Raw genomic sequence first — 21,270 nt, forward strand, 5'->3', positions numbered from 1 at the left:
CCCATATGGTCCCCCAAGCACCACCAAGAGTATTTCTTGAGGGCAGAGCCGGACTAATCCCTAAGCATCACTGGATATGATCCAAAACAAAAAGAAGTTTACACACACACACACACACACACACACACACACCTGGCTGTGTTCAGGGCTTACTCCTGGCTCTGTGCTCAGGGATCACTCCTAGAGGTGCTTGGGGACCATATGAGATATCAGGGGTTGAACCCAGGTCAGATGCATGCAAGGCAAGCTTCCGGCACACAGTACTGTCTCTCCAGCCCTGCCATTTATTGTTTTGGGCAAGTCCCTAGCAACCTGACAAATCCTGCCCATCTACGTGGGACAGTGGATCTTGCGTCCATGCGTCCATGCAGTCAGCAGGGTCTGTGTGGGATAACTAATCTCCCCTGCCCCAACACACCCCTCTCACACACACGCCTCCCACATGCCTCAATTCACATTCACATTCTCATGACCAGAGTCAAGCCCTACATGTAACCAGATGGAGCAAGAGTGACCAGAGAGGCAGCAGAAACACGCAACAGATTTTTCCCCACCTCGATTTGAATGGGGCTGGTAACTAATCCATTGGCCTTTGACCCAGGCCAGGGACGGTGCACAGAGGCAGCGACAAAAGAAGCAGATGAGTTGGGGAGGCATGTCAGACCAGGGCTGGTAATGCAATGGGGACCCTGATCGGATGAAGGAGGGATCAGTGCTCTGCGTACATGGCATCACCCTCAGGTTAGAGGTGGGAGACAGGCCCAGAGATGCCCTTTTCAGATAATGCTCGCTGAAGTCTGGGGGTTTGAAGCTGGGGCCTGTACACCAAGTGTCACCGCCTTCTGGGTGAGAAAATCTCGGGTTTCGAAGAGCCTTTGGGCCCACCCCCACTTATGTGACCTGGCTACCCTACTGCCTTCCTGGAAATCCAGCTGCAAGCAGGAAGAAAGCATCCCTCCACTCCAACACACGCGCACTGGAGCCCAGTCTCAGCGGAGGCCCCTCTGGCCCGGGGACCCCACGATTCCAGGGCCACCGCGGCCTCACCCATTTTGGGGTGGCCCTAGCAACCCCCTCTTCCCTCGTGCCGGCGGCTCGGTGAAGCCGGTTCGCGGCAGGCGGGATGGGGTTGGGGGGGTAGGATGGGGGGTTCAAGGCAAGGAAACGCGAAACAAAAGAAGAAATAAAGTCAAGAAATGTGCCACGGAGCTCCTCGACGCAGTGCCAGAGAAAAGTCATTTCCAACTTCTTTCATCTCCTAGATGAAGCCACTAAATAAAGGGGCAGAGCGGCGCACACAAGAGCTTTTAATCTGTCTCATCTCCTTCATAATAACTGCAAATTTTCCCGGGGCCCCTGGGAGCGCGCCTCGGCCCGGCCCGGCCTTATCTGCGCCTCCACCTGGCGCGCGCGCGGCCCGCGGGGGCCCGGGGGAGCCGCCGGCCGCCGCCGCATTGTTCGGGGGCCCGGGCGCGGGCGCAGGGGCGCGGGCGCGCCGCGTTACCCGCCGCCTTTCAGCCCGCGCGATCGCCGCCCGGCCTTTTCAGCGGCGCTAATTAGCAGCCGAGCCGGCCCCTCTGGAGAGGAGCCTTCAATCTAACAAGTGGCCGCCCCGCGCCTCCCCCCTGCCAGGGGTATTGATTGTTTCCCCTCTCCCGCTCCCCGGCCCAGCGCTTTGTCCGGCTCTCCCCGCCGCCAGATAAGGCCGAGTGGGGGTGGCGGGGAATTTGGAGGAAGGGAGGCATCATTAATCACTTTTTTTATTTTTTGTGAGTGTGTGTGTTTTAAAATTCTCTGCGAATGATAACTTTCTCTCACTCCCGGGGAGGAAAGTTCATCTTTCCTGGACGTGGGGAGGAAAGAGTTGAGGGTGTCTTCCAGCTCTCTCTCTTCCTCTCCCTCTCCCTCTGCCTCTCTCTCTTCCTCAGTCTCTGTCTCTCTCGTGCGCTCTCTCGCTCTCGTTCTTCCTCTCTCTCTTGCCCGCTTTTCCTCTCTGTGTCTCTTTCTTTCTCCCTGTTTCTCTACTTTTCTCTCTCTCCCTCTCTCCCCCCTCTGTAACTCTCTCTCTCTCTCTCTCTCTCTCTCTCTTCCACTCACTCTCCTCTTCTCTAGCTCCCTCTTTCTCCCACTCCCCTTTTCCTCTCCCTCTCTGTCTCTCATGCATTTGTGAGCCTACCCTCTCTCACCCTCTCCTTTTCATGCCCCCTCTCTCTCTCCCTCTTTCCCCATCTCTAGCTCCCTCTCTCTCCCACTCCCTTTATCCCTCTCCCTTTCTCTGTCTCTCTCTTTTCCTTTCTCTTCCTCTCTTTCCCTCCTCTCTCCCCCTCTCTCCCCCCCTCACTCTCTCTCTCTCCCTCTTTCCCCTCCCTCCCTCTCTGGGGTGAGGAGCCAGCTAGCAAGGTTGGAGTTGATGGAACAGGTTCTAACCTCTTAGCCACCCTCCCCTCCTCCTCCCCACCTCAGACTTGCCCACATCTCTTCACAGACCCTCTTGGTGTTACTAAGCTCGCTCAGGTGTTCCTCAGGACTGAACCCAGCGGGCAGAAACTTTACCTACAGAAATGCAGTTCCTAGGTGCCATCCTCTGTGAGTTGACCTGGGTGGGTTCCGGCCCTGCCTCCTGAGCTGCTCCTGTTCCCCCTTCTCCTCCTCCTCCTCTGCCTTTCCCACGCATCACTATTCTGGGGGCTTCTGCCCACAACACCCACGCTTCAACACCCAGTCTCTCCAGTGTCCGAAGGCTACATCTGTGGAAGGGAGGGATCGGGACAGGGCCAAGATGGTCCTGGGGGCCATGGGAACACAGGCTGGGATCAAATTCATTTGCTTCCGTACTTCTTTGCACTGTCATGCACTGTCATCCCGTTGTTCATCGATTTGCTCGAGTGGACACCAGTAACGTCTCCATTGTGAGATTTGTTGTTACTGTTTTTGGCATATCGAATACGCCACAGGGAGCTTGCCAGGCTCTGCCATGCGGGCGGGATATTCTCGGTAGCTTGCTGGGCTCCCTGAGAGGGACGGAGGAATGGAACCCAGGTCGGCCGCGTGCAAAGCAAACACCCTACCCGCTGTGCTATCACTCCAGTCCACATACTTCTTTACCAAACATATAAATCCACACTTGCCAGGGCCAGAGCCTGCGCGTAACTCCCACCCCCTCGCTGGCCCTCTGGTTCCAGAGTCAGGCTGGAGTGGCTAAGCCTGCACCTGGTTGGGCTCCCTGGGGGGCACCTACTGCTCTCTCTCCCTAGGGCAAGGGGTCAGGAAGGGAACCCAGACAGATCAGAAACCAATGGTCTTATGTCAATACCCCAGGCCACTCAACAGCCAGGCCTGACCACTGACCACAGGACTAGCAAGCACGTGCCTTCAGTTGTAGCCTGACCCCTGGGACAGTGGCCGTGACCCCCTGACTAACCCAATCTCTTCCTCACCGCAGGCTCAACCCCACTCATTGAATGAGCGAGAGCGAAATTCCCACCCAGCGCTGGGCTCGGCTGTATAAAAGTGAGTCTGATGGTGTGCCCTGGAGAGGGAGGGAGGGCAGGAGAGCCCCCGAAAATCCCTTCCGAATTATAAACATATCCTCTTTAAGTACATTTCTAAGGATAACATTTGTATTACTCTGTCCTGTGTCTGCAGATAGGCCGGCGCGTATCTCCCGCATCTCCCCGCCTTTCTCTGCGCTCTGCTGGGAGCCGTCCCTATCTGAAGCCACGCTGGCAATCCGCTTCCCCACCATTGTTTCGATGGAGGGGAAAAATTAATTTCTGCCTATCGTTAATTGAGAGGATTGTGTGGAGGGCGAGGGAAGGGGAGGGGGAGGAGGGGAAGGAAGGCGGTGGAAGGGAGCAATCGTGTTATTAACCGTGTCCCTTTCATAAGCAAATATTCTGATTGTCATCAGTGAGATGAGAGGCTCATTAATGTGGGCAGCAGAGAGATGATTAGAGAGAACTTTCAAGAGCTATTGAGCTAAGTGAGAGGGTGTCGGGGACCTGGAGGCCCTGGGAATTTGGGGAGGACTGTTCTGTGAGCGGGGACCGGTGGAGGGGCAGAGAGCCACGGCTCTCCTTCAATAGGGTTCCCTGTTTCCTAGCACCCCTCCCCGCTGCACCCACCTTTCCCCCTAGCACTCCTTTCCAAACCATCTCCAAAGCCAGGAAGAAGGCCAGAAAGGAAGGAAAAACTTGAAAGTCACACCTTCTCTCAAGACCCCATGACCCTAATGCGCAAATGACAGTGCTCGGGCACCAGTTTCTAGCATCAGCCAGGTGGGGGAGTTGGTTCTGTTTTAAGTAGGGCATGGTCTGTCCCAAACTCCTTTGCACCCCGACTAGCCAGTGCCCCCAATTCCTGTTGACGGCTCCATCCAGCCGGGCTGAAGGCATCTCTGCCTCTGCAGCCCCTTGTGAGACTAGCCTGGTGCACCTCTCTCTCTCCCTCCACAGCACTACCAGCAGAAGGGCTGAGAGGGCCCAGTGGGCCAGATGGGGGTGGGGGGCTGGGGGTGAGAAGAAGGGGTGGGCCAGAAGGTGTGTAGGGGGCACAGTGATGGGGACGCACTCCTGACACTGCCTCCACCTCAAGCATCTCTGTACCCTTCTGCCCATGTGTGTCCTTCCACAGTGCTCCAAGGAGATGTTCTGCGCTTCCCCTGTGAGGGCAAGTTTACACCCCCAGGGGGAACCCCTGGTCCACGGGGGGCAGGAGCCTGTGAGCAAATACCGCAGTATGCCTGGAGGTGATGTGGCTCAGGGCACCCCAGAGAGTCTCACGGAGCCCTCTCCCCAGATGCTCTGAGCGACCTTCACCCGAGTTGGACTCATTCTCCCCCACCTCCACTCCCGGTCCCCACTGTCACCTCCCAGACCACAGCTCTGGCTTTCGGGTGGCTTGCCTTCACTGAAGGGAGGCCAGGTGTATCCCCAGTGTCAGGGGCCACTGCTGTTACAGGCACAGGAATATGCAGAAGGGCAGGGAGGTGGGGAAAGGAGAAGTTACACCCAGATGCCGAGATGAAAGCCACGTGGGGCGTCGGAGATGGGAGCACCCCAAAACTGCTACTGTCTCCTTGGTCAGGGAGTCATGGATGCGCCTGTTGTGCATCTCCCAACTGGAGCCAGTCCACTCCCAGGGAGTTGTACTACTACAGCAACTATTCGGGGACTCCCTCTCGGAGGGCGCCCTGAGGCTCCCCTTCTTGTCCTTATTTGTTCTTTCTTTCTTTTTTTTTTTTGCTTTTTGGGTCACACCTGGTGATGTAACAGGGATTACTCCTGGCTCTGCACCCAGGAATTACTCCTGGCGGTGCTCAGGGGAACATATGGGATGCTGGAATTCGAACCCGGGTCGGCCGCGTGCAAGGCAAACACCCTACCCGCTGTGCTATCACTCCAGCCCCTGTTCTTTCTTTCTTTTCTTTTTTCTCTCTTCCTTCCTTCCTTCCTTCCTTCCTTCCTCCCTCCCTCCCTCCCTCCCTCCCTCCCTCCCTCCCTCCCTCCCTTCCTTCCTTCCTTCCTTTCTTTCTTTCTTTCTTTCTTTCTTTCTTTCTTTCTTTCTTTCTTTCTTTCTTTCTTTCTTCTTTTTTTTTGCTTTTGGGTCACACCCAGTAGTGCTCAGGGGCCTAATCTTGGATTTGCACTCAGGGATCACTCTTGGTGGGCCTCAGGGGACTGTATGGGGTGCCAAGGATCAAAACCCAGTTGTTGACTGTGTGCAAGGCAAATGCCCTCCCCACTATACTGTTGCTCTGTCCCCACCCCGTCTTTCCCAATGCCTAATGAAACCCTGCCAAGTCCTTCTCCACACCGCCTTCTGTGGCACCCAGAATCTCTTCTGATGCCCGCGTGCAAAGTAAAATCCCACATCTGCAGGCACAGAGAGAGGCAGAAGCTGCTTCCAGAAAAGGGCTTTGAGGGAGAGAAAAGGCTGTTGAGCCCAAGGGACCCACAGCCATGAAGTTTGCTTCCCCCTTCCCCAGACCTTGGACGTCCCTGCCTGTACCCGACTCTGACCCCCCAGAAGAGCCACCAGTGCTGAGATGATCCAGGGAAGAGGAAAAGGAGAAAAGAGCAGGGAGCCGGGAGAGGCCGAAGCCCTGGGAGAGAACAATCTCCGATCTCTACGGCGCATTCCGTTTGAAAAAATGAAAAAGGAATGATGGAGAAGGGGAGAGAGTCAGACAAGTTTAATGATGTGTGTTCAAAGCTCAGATTGGAAAAATGACAGAGAAAAGCAGCCTGTTTCGGCACTAATAAATTGTTCTCTGCCGTAAGAGGCGCCTGTCGCGGCATTAATACAGGCCCCTAATACACGGGTCAGGGTTAAGTAATTCTCTCCGGCAACTTAAGCGAATAATGAAGCTGGCAGCGGCTGGTGGTGCGGTGGGAGAGATGGTCTATGCCGCCGGCACTTTGTCTTCATTTATTATGCCAGCGGCGGCACGGACGGGAAGCCGCCGCCGTGGAGATATCGCTTCATTTCGGCAAGGTAATGAAAGCTGGGTTGGGGGGAGGATAAACCAATTTGCTGGCTGACACTGGAAGGAGTGATTTGCGGACTCAAGAAAAGGAGAGGAGGGCCCAGGCATGAGGAGGCACAAGGCTTAAACCAAAGTGGGCTGAGGCCCTCTGCCTTCGTAAACTGGGCAGGGGCAGAGCCACTGAGTAATGGAGACCTGCTGGGGCATAGGGCCGGAAGGGGGCAATGGCAAGGATCCAGGTGAGTGGGAGGGTGGGTGAAAGGACCCACGAGGTATGAAGGGAAAGAACAGAGAGCAGGTCATGAGGGAAATAGGTCATAGGCACAGAGGGGTGGGAGGCAATAAAAATGGAGTCTGAGAATGGAGAATTGTGGGTAAGAAAAGAAACAGGGGTAGAAGGTAAAAAAGGATTCAAGGCAAGACCAAGGCTAGATGCATTCAGAAAGTTGGATGGGGGAGCAGGGAGCTAGTAAAGTGGATAAAGCACTTATCTTGAACACAACTACAGGAGTTCAATCCCCAGCATCCTATATGGTTCCCTGAGCCTGCCAGGAGTGATCCCCGACTGCAGAGCCAGGAGTAAGCCCTGAGCACTGCTGGGTGTTATCCCCTTTTTCCCACTCCCCCCCCAAAAAAAATTTTGCATGGAGATTGCAGAAGATGCTATAGAATGGTAGCAAACTTGAAATACCTGCAGTTTGGGGTGCGTATGCTAGAAACCCGGGGCTACACTCCAGCTAGTACATACTCTACCATAGTGCCTGGTGCCGAACCCTTAAGTATGACATATCTGAGGCTGAGTGGTAATGAAGGGAGAGCCTGAAGTAGCCCCTGGTCAACGAGTGTCACTTTGACCATCAGAATCACCTTTGGAAGCGTCTGTATTGTAGAAGCATTTCCAGAAGTGTCTGAACTTGGGACAGAAGGTCTGAGGTTTTTCTAGGCAAAAAAATTGAAGATGCCATCCCAAACCCGGAGCTTCACTTCCCTCTAAAGTCTAATCATATCAGGACCCTACACACACACACACACACACACACACACACACACACACACACACACACACAGCATTTCTACCTAAGTCAAATGCTCAAGTCAGTTTCCCACGGGATTGAGTGTCTATCTCCAGAAGTCTGGCCCAATTAATTACAAGTAGTTCTTTTTCTCTGCCACTTGGGAAGCGGGCAGAAATGGCAGAGGGGGCGCCAGTCCAGTTAGTTTGCACAGAACCTTGGGAACAGGCCTCAGCTGCTCTTGGTTTTGCATGTGCTTTAAGGTTGTGCATTAGACCCCACGGAGCAGAAACAAGATACGGTTACGGACTATTGTGAGCTGTCACCTTTCTTCCTTCCTTTCAGCACCAATACCTGTGGACAGCGCCAGCCAGAGCACCCGCTGACTTAAGCCCCTTCCTTTCCCTATTATCACGTTTTCAGGTTTCCTAAGATCCATTCCTCACCCCTCCCCCAAGAGGAAGGTGAGCGGGATCTTCAGTCACTAATTGGAGAAGAGTTTCCGCTTCCCACATCCTCCCCTTCCCAACAAGCTCTCCTCTTCGTCTTGCCCCCCACTCAACTCCCTTCTTCACCCCACCCCCACCAGCTCCCAAATAATGCTGCCACTTTCCTCCCCTGATGTGGGTTAAGGATTTCCAATAAGGACCAAGTATTTGAAGCTTAACACTGCAGTCTCTGGAGAAGCCAGGCCAATTTCACACTAATCTAACCCATGAAGGGAGAGAGCATCGGAAGCAAAAATTACATCAAAGAGAAGTTAATGCTGAGAAGCAGGCGACATAAAAAGGAGCTGCTTCCAGTTTCAAATGACTACACCAATCTGGATTAAGAGATCAGCCTGCCGAATGCCTGTATCACCATCGCTATGCTGGGCATAATGAAGCCGTGTCCTCAGGGGCCCTGTGAATAGGGGTCAGAAGAGAGAAGAGGACGTGCCCACCCTGACCCAGGCTCAGTGACAGGACAGGCTCAGGCCCAGGGCTTCCTTCTGGTGGGGGAATAAATTCCAGAGACATGAGGAACACAGCCGAGAAGGAAGCACAGCCAACGCGACTCTGCCTTTGGGCGTCCCAGCCCTTGCTCTTGCTCCAACTTTTCTGTAATGAAGCTGTATTACTTTCACGGGGACAAAAATAAAATTAATGTTTCAAAGGCCGTGGAAACTCAGCTTTTCTCTCCATCTGGAATTCATATCTCCAGGCATTTCCTTTGGCACAGCGCTTAGCCGGGCGATGTTCAGATGTGGAAAGGCACTTTATACAGAATGGGGCTGGGGATGACAACGGTCAGGGATCGGGTGGGAGGCAGTTCTGGTCCTTTAGTCCTTCTGACCCAGGAATCTCTTCTCTCCAATTGTGTAGGGATGCACAAGGAGGTGGGGCCTGTGGTTCTTAGCATGAAGTCCAGAGAGCATTTATTTGTTAAGTGAGCAAAGGCTAGATAAAAGAAAAAATAAAAACCATTTCCGTGTCACCATGGATAGAATTGCTCCACCGTAGTGCATTTTAATCAGCCCCTTTTCACCTCAGAGCAACCGAATACAGAAACCTACACCCAGGACAGAATTCCTGGCTCAATCCCCAATCTACCCCCCTCCCCCCTCCCGGCCCCTCGGGCCTCATAACTCCGTGCCAGAGAAAACCCTGCGCCCTGAGACACCCAGGGCCCCGCTTCTGCCCCGGGAGCCTCCGGTTGGAGTGGGCAGGGCGCAGGGTGGAGGGGACACGGGCCAGCCCTCGCGTCCAGAGACGCGGAGAGCGGCCCCTCGCCCTCGGAGGCCGGCTGACAAGTGTAAAGCCCAGAATGAATGAAGGCGCCGGCCCCGCGCAGCGGCGTCCCGGCGCATCCCGCGCTGATTGACTTGTCGCCTCGGTGAGGCTGACTCTATCAGCTCAGGGCGCCTCCAATTCCAGGTGTGATTTAGTCGGGAGATGAGAGGTGACAGTTAACATTGGTTCTCGTCACTGTACATCAGGCGCAGCCCCGCGCGGACGCCGCGCGCTCCCCTCCTCCGAGCTCCCCGTGCGTCCACCGCGGGGAGCGATGCTACACCCCTACCCAGGGGCTTCCTGCCTGATCCGAGCGCGCGCGCTGGCGCCCTCCGCCTCCAACAACTCTGCTCTTCCTCTTTCTCTCTCTTCCCCCCTCCCCCCCTCCCCAGAAGCCAGGGGGAGGCCTGCCTCCTGTCTTCTCTCCTGAGGGGACCCTGCTCGGGACTCAGCAGAGACTCTCTAGCTAGGACCTCCTTCTTGGCTTCTCACCTGCCCTGAGGGGCACACACACAACACCTGGAGCTCAGGCTGGAGCCATGAAACAGCTGGGAAGGCACTTGCCTTGCACATGGCCAACCAGGTTTGACACGCCGCTCCCCGCCCTCCACCCGTCAACTCCATACAGTACCCTATATTGCTGGTCCCCCAAACATTGCCAAGAGTGATCACTGAACAGAGACAGGATTAAGCCCTGGTCACTGTTGGGTGTGTCCCTACCCCCTAACACACACACACACACACACACACACACACACACACACACACACAGAGTTCTGATAGAGCATTTTTAGAATCCTAACTACTTCCTTGAGGAGGTTGCCCCAAACCCAGTCAAGAAGACGTTTTAGGAACAAGACCCTTTGGGGCAGGGACATAGTGTAGTGCCACATGCCTAGCAAGCACTTGATCTCAGTTCCATCCCCAGCACTACAGGGCCACCACGGGTAGCCTGCAGGGGCACCTCTGGGGGTCCTGGTATCCGCAGCAAGCACTGCAGGGCCTGAGCAGCACTACATCCTCAGAGCCTTATCCTGACCTCACAGTCTGATCGTTCAGAACAGTGGGCGGGACCCCCAAATCTTCTGAGCAAAGGTCTCTGCAGAAGAGTGAGAACCCATTTTGGAAGGAGACCTGGGTTCACTGTGAGCAATGCTCCTCAGTCCTGGAGGACCCAGAAGAGTCTGGAAGCTTTGGACGGGGACACCTGCCTGGGTTAGATCCCAGATCTGGCCAAGCCCAGGCTCCTGGTGAAAGGGGGATGGCAAGAGGTAGTACTAAGCTGTTGAGGTAGTCCTGGTGGACACCAGCCGGGCACCCCAGCCCTCAACACCAAAGCCCGGGCAGGTCATGATAAGGGGACTCCAGGGAGGCCCCAGCTGCATGAACATCAGGGAAATTCTTGTTTTTTGGGCACCTATTAATTATTGGGTAATGAATAATGCAGCCAGGCTCCACGTTCTCATAGAACTTAGGGGGAAAAGATAATCAGCAAGATGACTTAATTTTTTTGCTTTGCGGCCACATCCAGCGGTGCTCAGGGTTCCCTCCTGGCTCTCTGTTCAGAGATCATTTTTGGTGGGGCTCAGGGGACCATCTGGGGTGTGAGGGATAGAACCTGGGTTAGCTGTGTGCAAGGCAAGTGCTCTGCCGGCGGTACTGCCTCTCCAGCCCCCCACCAACCAGATGATTTTAAGTTGCAAGATCACTTTATTACATTATGATACACATGCAGTGAAGAACACACATTTGGAAGTGCAGGTTCACGAATACATATGTGCGTGTGTACCCAGCAGCGCGTTGGTAAATATTTAACAGGACTTTCAGGGGAACTCTTTAGACTGTAATGTTTGCCTATTACCGCAGTGTAAAGGCTTCTGCCCCAGTTGATCTCCTGTTACCAGTGTGACTGGCACCTCCTGAATGCAGAGGTGGCACGAGACACACTCATCAGTGGCCCTCCTGAGCCACTGTGATCCCATTTGAGTCAAATCCAGCACCTCACTATGTCTTGACCCAACATTCTCTGTGCTCAGATCACAAGCTACACAACCGTGCCGGCACCCCAGAAGTCCGGATGTGCCCCTTCATGGCTAAGGGGGGGGGAGTAACTAATGTTTCATTGATAATTGAATAAAAATTGCCGGTGTTTATGGTTAGACTGTTGTGGGGACATAGAACAACCCCGGGAAATGATGGCTACCATCAAGTGAATAAGCTATCTGGTGACAGCCTTATCATTTTGTGTCAGAGTGCACCTGAGATCCATTCTCTTAGGCTGTTTCCAGCACTCAGCACTGCGGTGGCATTATTAAGGATGGTTATGCCTGTCCCTTCGCGCTCTAAACTTATCCTGCACAACTGCAACTTTGTATCCTTTCACCAACATCTCCCAAGGGGAAGTGTTTGAGAGTAAAAAAAATCTTGTTGGAAGAAGACTTGGATGAGATCTGAGCGGAGTCCCCCAGGCCATAGAGGACCCAGAAGAATCTAGACTGGCGAGGGAGGGAGTTCCTTGGATGAGTGACGGCCTCTTTCCGGGCTACTCGAAAGGGAAGCGTGGAGTGAGAAGAGGAATTGTAACCCCCACAACCCTCAGAATTCTAAAGGCTCCTCAGAGCTGCTGGAGGGAGCCCTGATGAGGCGGCTCCAGGCAGGGAAGCGGGCAGGCCTTCAGAGACCCCCTCCTCTGATCCAACTTCAATGGCTCTGCTAGTGTCTGTGTTAGAGACTTGGTTTCTCTGCAGGATTTCATTTGAAGAAAAAGTTTGGCAGCGAGAAAAATAGGCTGAGGGGCTGGAGAGAGAGTGCAGGACGTACAGCTGTTGCCGTGCATGCAGCCACTGTGGCGGGCCCTGATTCCGTCCCCACCAGGTGGTCCCTTGAGCAGCACCAGCGTTTGCCCCTGAGCGCAGAAGCACAGAGCTAGGAATGGCCCCCTGAGCCCTGCAGGATGGGAGCTCGACTCTGTGACAACCCCCTGAAAAAAAAAGACTGTTGCACCGAAAGGGTCAGCAGCACGGACCTGTGGGCGGTCCTCTGACCACTGTCGACCCCCAGAAACCCTCCTTATTTCCTTTTGCCTTCACCCAGCATCTCCCTGCACCAGGCAGAGGGTGCCCATCTTCCCAACAGAACGTTCCTGGTCTTCCCTCCTTCACCCACACTCGTGTTCTATCTCCAGGACTGTCTGCTTTGGCAAATTCTGAGAATGAAAAGTCTAGCCTCCAGGGACCAGGTGCTCTTGGGAGACTCTTTGGGAAGACAAAGGGCTGCCTTGGTGTTCTCCTGGGCGCAAGTAGAAGGGAAGACGAGGAGACGCCTTTCACCAGGCCTCCAACCCAAGCTGGAATTAAAAAAGGAAGTTCCTCCCTTTTTGTTGACCAAGAACCCAACAAATACTTGGATTGACCTCAAAGTCGTTCCCGCAAGAAAGAGAAGAGCAACTTCTGGCATCAAAGAGTCGGCTGACTCTCGCAGCTGGTCCGCGGTGCTCGCCCGGTGGCTGTAAACAACTTCCCAGCATGCCGGCGTCACACAGAGCTGCTTGCTTGGCGGTTGACAAAACAAGGCCGCTTCAAGATCACGCCTTCACACGGACACAAACAAGAACATCAGCCATAGTACAAACCCACCTGTTCTCTCCGGGCCAGTCCACGACTGCCTCTATGTCCCCAGTTGTAGTTTTCACCTAGATTTAATCTTGTTTCCTAGAGAAGGTGCATGAAGAGGGCCGGGGAGATGGCTCCAAGCGCGAGGCATGTGGTTTGTGTGTGGGAGGCCTGAGTTCGATCCCTGCCACCACTGGCAGCGCTGCTTGGAAGTGACCTTTGAGCACAGAGCCAGGAGTAGCCTTCCAAGCATTTTCCAGTGTGTCCCTAAAACGAGCAAGCACATAGGGTGCATTATGATTCTCAATGATAAAACTACCACCACTTTCTAGCCTGAAACAAATTCTGCTTTCTGAGTGCTCACCCAGGTTGCCTGAGCCCAAGTGCTGTCATTTGTTTGGGGCTGGGGCGATGACTCATGGACAGAACACATGCTTTGCAGGCAGGAGGTCCGGGTTCGATCTGCAACAATGCGTGGATCCCTGAGCACTGCTGGGGGCAACTGCTGAGCACAGACCAAGAACAGCCCCCGAGCGCTGCCAAATGTGAACTCTCCCCGCCCCCCACCCCACCCCCCAAATCCTTAGGTTCCAGAGTTTACATCTTGCCTCATTGCAACATGTCAGTAAGTCCAGATTTCCTCGTCCCTGGATGCAGTCCCAATAAACAGACAGCAGGACACTGCTCCGTGCTATGCCTAGGCCCCACCCCCAAACCTTAATACAGATGCAGAAGGACAGGAAGTCAGTGTAAGGGATGAACCGTGCAGGGGAAGTCAACCGGGTGTGTGGTCGAGAGCTTCAGTAGAGAAGCTGGAAACAGATTTCTTGTTACTGGGAAACTGGAACTCCTGTTGTTTCTCATGCAACCTCCTCAAGAAGCCAGACAAGTGAGGACCGTAAACCCCATTTTCTACAATGAAAGTTTGAGAGAGAAAGCTCATTGGCCAAAAGTAACAGCTGGGGCTCTAACTCAGTACGTAGGACTTGTGCCCAGTACTTCTCTAACCAGGACTTGGTGGGGGGGGGACACCTTCATAATTCCTATGTTGGGTTCATAATTCATATTTCTAAGGCTCTAGCCCTCAGTAGGATGGCTGTGGGGTCTGGGGTGGTTTCGGTTTCGAGGAGGTCATGGGTACCCATGATGAGCTCAGTCCTTATAGGAAGGGGAAGAAAACACCAAAGGCCCTGCTGGGGTGCGGGTGGGGGCTCCAAGGGAAGCAGCTGTCTGCTCCAGAGAAGGTTCACTTTGGGCCTCAGCAGAGGCCCCTGGTACCCAGGCCTTGTCATGCCTAGAAGCATCAGAAGCAAATGCCCGCACTATCTCTCTAGCCCCTCCGTCTTTACTTACTTATTTAAAGATCAAATACCACTGCTGATAAAAATTCAAGTTTATACGCGGTGAATGCCTTGATCCAATTTATATTTTGAACTTCTACTTTTTCAGCCAGCTGCTTTTGAAAACATGTAACCCACTGTTTTCAGAAAAGTTGAGCATGGAATGTGAAAAAATAGTCGCCTTTTTTTTTTCCCTCCCAAACTTGATTGTATGGATTTTGAGTTAAAAATGGACATTTGGTTCATATATCTTTGAACTTACCTTCAACGTGGCAGGAGACCACAGCACAGAGGTTGAATGGCGAGTTCCTGTCTTCGGGACCTTAGGAGTTACTTCATCAGTTTGTTTAGAACGGAAGCAAAGCAAAATCCCTGCATGGGACGGACCCTGGAGATCTTACAGTGTGGATTAAACCACACGCAAGTATGCGAGGACAGCCATGTGTTAAATTTAGCCCACGACTCACTGAGCACAGTGCTCTGTGCCCACCTGTGACTCTGAGCACGGATCAGGGAGCCAGCGGTAGGTCTCGGGGGTGATAATTACAGGGTCAGGGCCTGTCGGAGCGGTGTTTCCTGGTGAAACCTGCAGGCATTGTGGCAAGCGGGGGTAGCAAGTGGGCTCTGAGCAGACGGGGCAGTGCAGTGACCCCCCTCCCCCCCGCCGGCAACTCCCAGCTAGTGGGAAACAGCAAACAGGCCAGAACATTTGGGACAAGCCAGCACAGTTCGGGGAATCTTTCTCCCAGGTGACCGGAGCTTCGTCCCGTCCACCTGTGCCCTCCCTGGCAGTGTCCTTCACACAGAGCACAGGGGGGCATAGCCCCCCTCCCCGCGCCAGGCTTTGTCTGTGTGCCTCTCTGCACTTGGGGAGGCTGCTACCTGGGGGCTCCCCGCCATCCCGCCCAGCTCTCAGCTCACTCCACATGGCCTGCCCTGGGTCCGTCCCTGCACCCGCCCCCTCCATGTTCAGCACCCAGGTGTGTATATCGGAGCCGAGACAGGGAGAAGAAGCCAGCAGTATGTCACGGGGGTGATAATTACATCCCCAGCTCCCATCGCGCTGTCGGGGGCTGACCTCTCACCCTCCCTCTCTCCTCATCACCCCCCGGCATCACTCACTCTGACAGAGCGGCAGTACCAGCCCTGTGACCTGTCACCCGAGGACATGACTTATAGGGCCTGGCGGGTGGACAAAGGGAAGGCAGAGAGAGCACATAAATCTCCCAAGTGAATAAAAGAGAGTAATGGGGAGCGCACAGCCCCAGCCCCCCTCTTGTTATTGGGTGCAGAGTTACGGTGATGAGGAAGTGGCCTGGCCTGACACGCGGGTCCCCATCAACCTTGCCCAAGCCAGCAGCTCCCGACGCGTCTCAATGTCACGCCACTCTGGTGTCCTCCCCGTGGGCGGACAGGAGGGACGAACAAGGGCAGCGGCACCCCACCGCCGACGGTGGGGACAGCGTGGCCGAGCGGAGTGCTGGAAGAGGGCTAGACTCTAGCCCAGTCCCCTGGAGTGCAGGGGCTCGGGGACAGGCTGGGGCAGCACTACATCCCCCAGGGCACCCTGGTTTCTAGAAAGAGCCTGAGGGTGGCATCTGCCCGGAAGAGAGTCACGGGACAGAGATCCTCGAGGGGACGACATGCACAGGACCCAGCATGGCCCTCCAGGGCTGCTGGGAGGAGCAGGGAGCTGGTCAGACCAGATGACACTGGTGCCCTGACTGGCAGGCTCGTCCCACGTCCATGGGCGCCCCTTGGCCCGTGTGACTCAGATGGGCCCAAGTTCTTCACTGCCCATGCAGCTGAGAGGCCTGGACACCAGCGTGCAGGGTCAGCTCTGGGTCACCCGCTTCATCAGAGAGCACCTGCCACTCCCTGCACAGATCAGCTGGCTGCCCTCCTTGGCCTGCACCCCCCCCCACACACACACACCTGTCAATCACTCACGGCCCCAGTTCCTCTCCTGCTTGGCAAGTGGTCAACTCCGCAGCTGTCCACAGGGGGACTTGCCCTGCTCCGCCTCCCCAGCCTGTGACCAGTGTCTGAACTCAGCATCAGCTTCCTCAGATCCGCCCAGCCTCCCAACCCCTGGACAGCACTTCCGTGCTCGGGCAGACTCAGGAGTTGGGGCTTAAAGCTTGCTGCGGGCCCCTGGGCAGGCAGGGAAAGAGCAATGTGGGCCCCAGAGCTCCTAGTGCCCGACCCGTCTCTTGCTGCCAGGTAATAACTCGGTTCGTGCCTCATGCCTGCTACTCCCAACGGTGAATGCTCGCTCCTCTTCCTGAGTCCTCCTCTGTGACTTCACCACTGCGGGCTCTGCTGCTGCTCCCAGGGGCCATGTGGAAAAGTCGTGGCCCCTTTAAGAACCGCGGGACCCTTTGAAAATCCTGGAGCAGTATTGTGGTTCCCAGGGCTGCAGATATGCTGCTCAGGAGTCTGTGCTCCTTTCTTAGCTCTGCGTTCCTCTAAGTTCGCCCTGTTCTGCAGCACATGCCTCACTGCCCCCTGCCCCCAGCCCCAGTGGACGGGGCTTGGGCAGGGCCATGGGCAAGGTTCTCTCTGTCTGCATCTGGGTCACATGTCCAGCCCAGAAGATCCCGTGTATCCAAGGATTTCTGCTGAGCCTGGGTCCCACGTCCATGCAGGGTCCCCTAAATAAAGCAGACAGTAGGGCCTGGTGTGTCCCGTAAGGAAAATCATGATGTTCTTTCCAGAACAAGGGAGCATGGAAGTTGGACCTAAACAGTCACTGCCCACTGAGCTACAGTTCTGGTCTTGAGCCTGTCCATTCTGGTCACACTCTCCGAGTGCCCCCTGGGGTGTTGTAGAAAGCTCCACCCAACGCAGGGTGTATATCAAGGTGGTCGACCCAATCTCCCAGGTGTGGTGGTGTCCCAGATCTACCCCACCCCACTCCCAGACACCCCCCCTCATTTCACACCCTGGGCCTCCTTTGCTATCATGTGGCCACACTGAGCCTCTGGGCAGCAAACATGCCCAGTGCCTCATCTCTGACACTGCCTGGGACACCATGTCCCTTCCCAGGTGCTGTTTCTTATGTGGCCCTGCTCCTTCTTCGTGTCATCATTACAGCGCTAACACTGTGAACACTGGAACCATCGCACGTGACAGTGTTGGCAGTCTTAAATGAGGACTAAGTGTCTCCTAGCCAAAATAAGAGCAGATCCTCAGGGCCAGAGAGATAGTACAGAGGATAAGGCAATTGCACTGCATGTGGCCGACCCAAGTTTGTATCCCTGGCCCTGCACATAGTCCCCTGAGCACCACCAGGAGTGATCCTTGCCCCAAAGGATCAGTGTGGCCCCAAACTAAAATAATAATGATACTACTACTAATAATAATAATATGGATTTGTGACCTATCCATCTCCGTGGGCTTTAGTCCATCAATCAGTTCTCTTGGGTGAGGATAACATAGGTGCAACCCCACGAGTGTGTTGTGCTGGCTTTATGAGTTCCTATATGAGTTCGTATTTATCAAGCTTCGGGTCAGGGCCTGGCAGATAGTAAGCCATAGGAAAGTGTTTGCTAAACAAACATCTGGGACTTGAATGATCACGGCAGAGGACTGGCAATCGTGCTCTTATTTTAGCGGCTCTTCTGGATCAGCCGTCTGTCTGCCGGGATAGTTTTTCCCCAAATTCTGTGCTGTCTAAGAATATAGCATTTTGGCTTTCCCCTTAGGGATATGACAAATCGGGGAAAGTGAGGCTGGCAGCTCTGATCAATGCCACCCCGGTGCCTTTCCACGAGCTCTGGAGCCATCTACTGGGTGAGTACCTGGATCTAAGACCGTCTGGGGAGTCTTAATCTTTAGGAGTATGTGACTCCACATCCTGGGAATGTGAGACAACACGGCACCTGTGTTTCCTTGCAGCGAAAGGTAGGATTCTATCCAGAAGGGTAAGTTCCTTTCGGAGGCCCTTCACCGCCAAAGGAGGCCCCGGTGGTGAGAGTTGCCCTTCAACCTCTCACCACGCTGAGCCGTGATCCTTAGGCTGGGGGGACACTGCCTGGCCAGCCAGACGCCCGTCACAGCTGACACAGACACAGAAAACCTCCGGCTCATGGGCCTCTCAGTCTTTGGGCCCTGCAGATCCTTAGGCCTGATCCCCGTGATGAGTGTTCAAACACGGCAGGTGCTGGGGACACTGCAGGTCAGACTGGAGTAAGGAGAAGCCCCTCTGGGGCCAGAGCGAGCAGGACCACCAGGGTTCAGCGGGCAGGGGTAAGAGGAAGTGTGGGACGTTAGCCTGAGCGGACACTGAAGGATTCCAAGGAAGAGGGAGGGGCCAGGCAAAGCCCTGGGGGCAGGGCTGGAGGTGTTCCAGGTGAAACTGGTTCGAAGGGAGTTGGACCAGAGGGTGGTCCCGCCAGGATCCTGCGACAAGCTTCCATTAGGGCTTCCGTTCCCTCATCTGAATGCTGGCTGACAAAAGTCTCCTCCATCTCCCTGTACGCACCCCCACCCCCCCCCCCAACCCGCCCCAAGTGAAGTCTGACTCAGCTAAGTGGTTCCACTGGAACCGGGCACAGGAAAGGCGAGTGCAGGGACCCCACCCCCAGCCCCGCCAGCTGGGCCCGACTGAGGCGCTGCCGAGCGCAGCCCCCAGCCCGCATCTGCCACTTAACGATGATGGAAGCCGCTGTCAGTGTGCGGCGACAGTAATAAACACTCTTCTTAATAACACAGGGTGTACCTCTTATTAAAATGAATGGACTCCCAGGGCGCAGCCCGGGGCCACGCGCTGGCAGCCAGCCCGAGACAGCCGCCTGCCACGGGAGCAGTTTATCTGCTGTAATTACTGGCAGGACAACACAGTGGGGGCTTGTCGGGGGGCAGGCTGGGAGAGTCCAGGCCCTAGCCAGGCTTGGAGACGTCTTAACACCCTTGGAGATGCTCCCCAGGAGAAGGGCCTCAGAACTCCCCCAGCCTTGCCCTCAAGAATACATCATTAGCACCCAAGATCCAACGGTGGAGACAGACACAGGTGTCCAGACACACACACACACACACACACACACACACACACACACTCTCACACAGAACTTGATCCAAAAACCCTCTAATGGGACCCACCTACGCCTGATGTGACCAAGGAAGCAGCAAGAGAAAGTGTCCTGCCCATGGTGGGTCATGTCAGGCTGGGGTTTATGCTTGAACAGAGCAAGGGCTGACCCAGAGGGCCAGGCATGGTTCCACAGGCCTCAGGGCTCCTGGTGTCACGGGGCATTTAGCAGAATTCGAATGCACCGTCCTTTCGCTGTTGAAGACGCCGATGACTGAGTTGCTGAGTCCACGAGAGGGTCTGCAGGGGAACAGGAAGCAGCGGACAGACCTTGCAGAGAATCCAGGAGCCTCTGCATGAGGATGCCTAAGCTCGGGTCCAGATACATACACAGACAGTTCCCGTGCAGGGACGCACACATGCACGGGCCCATAAACTCATTGTGCCCAGGTACCTCGGTGAACAACATCCCGCCACAACACGGCCTAGAGAAATAGCAGCAGGGGTAGTCAGTGTCTGATGGTGGCAAATCCCTGGCCTGGGGTAACACAACTGAGGTTACCATGCAGTGTGGGTTCTGGCAGGGGTGGGGGGTGGATCAGACCAGAGATAATGTAGGGACACCATTGGAAAATCTTGGCACTTTGGGGGCAGTGACGGTGCAATCCCTTTTACATGAAAACCATACATCTCAATACTATTATAACGGAGTCAGAGCGATAACACAGCAGGGAGGATGCAAGCTTTGCACGCAGCTAACTTGGGTTCAGCTCCTGGCACCCCAGATGGTCCCCTGAGCCCCTCCCCTCCAGGAGTGATCCCTGACTATAGGTTAGTCCTGAGTGTGACCAAACATGCGCCCCCAAAAGACTAGGTGTGACCCAAACATGCCTCCCCAAAAGACTATTGGAACCATGCAGCCTAAACTACAATGTTAAAATCCACCGAGGACATGCCAACTGAACCAAAGCCTTTGGCCTCCCACCCCGTGAAGGAACGCATCTGAAGGTCAGGTTCTCACTGTGGCAGACCCCTCCTAACCTCTGGGGTCTCCTCTGGCCGTCTCCTGCAGTCCGGCACAGAGTCCCGGGAAGCAGGACTTTCCCTGCAGAGTTTACGGCTACAGACATTGAGAGGGGGGGGGGGAAGGGACCCCAGCTGACAGGTGGCGGGGAGGGTGGGGTGGCATCCTCTGGTGATGAGATGGTGCACCTGCACGGCCAGCAGGTAATACCCCATTCGTGCAAGTGGGTGCCAAGGCCCCACCAACCGGCAAAGGAAGAAATGAAGGCAGAGAGTGGCTGCTCCGAACACAGTCCTCACCCCAGTGGGGCTTAAAGGGACCCTCCAGCCCACCCCGGGCTGCAGCTCCAGCCTGGCCTCCCGGGCGGAGAGGAGAGGGGGTTGCGGGCAGCCAAACTGCAGCAAAGCACCTGTGAGGGGACTCGGGGTGGATCTGTGAGCCGCAGAGATTCTCCCTGCCACCCGGGGCTGGGACCACAGTGTGTCACCGGGTCCCCCTGCTCCAGGCAGCTGCACGAAGCCATCTCCGTCTCCCCTCCGCTGGAGCATCTCTGCCCAGGGGCCCGCGTCTCATTCTCATTCCGAACCCCTCCATCTTTCCCATTAGCGGAGATTGCAGGTTCAGGGCACAAACATCGCCGCCTGTCACTGCCGTTGCCCGTCAGCCATCAGCCGGGAATGGTCTCGTCTCCTTCAATCCATCACGCAGGGTTTCCACGCTCTCGCTCCGAGCCCACCGGGGAACCTTCCTCAGCGTGGGCCCAGGGGACTTCCTGCCTGCAAGGAGCGGCCAGTGGAGGCAGGGGCCGAGGACCTGAGCTGCGGGCAGGCCTGGAGCCCAGCGGTTCCTGGCGATGCATCAGGATCCGAGGAAGGGGCGGGGGAGTCCCTGTGAGCCGCAAGGTGTGGGGATCTCGGTTCGCTGCCTTTGAGGGTGCAGTCACAGCCCTTAGCACTGGTGCTCCTGGGCCTTGTCCCTGACCTGGGCCATC

Source organism: Sorex araneus, chromosome 3 (genome assembly GCF_027595985.1).
Source record: "Sorex araneus isolate mSorAra2 chromosome 3, mSorAra2.pri, whole genome shotgun sequence".
Lineage (NCBI taxonomy): Eukaryota > Metazoa > Chordata > Mammalia > Eulipotyphla > Soricidae > Sorex > Sorex araneus.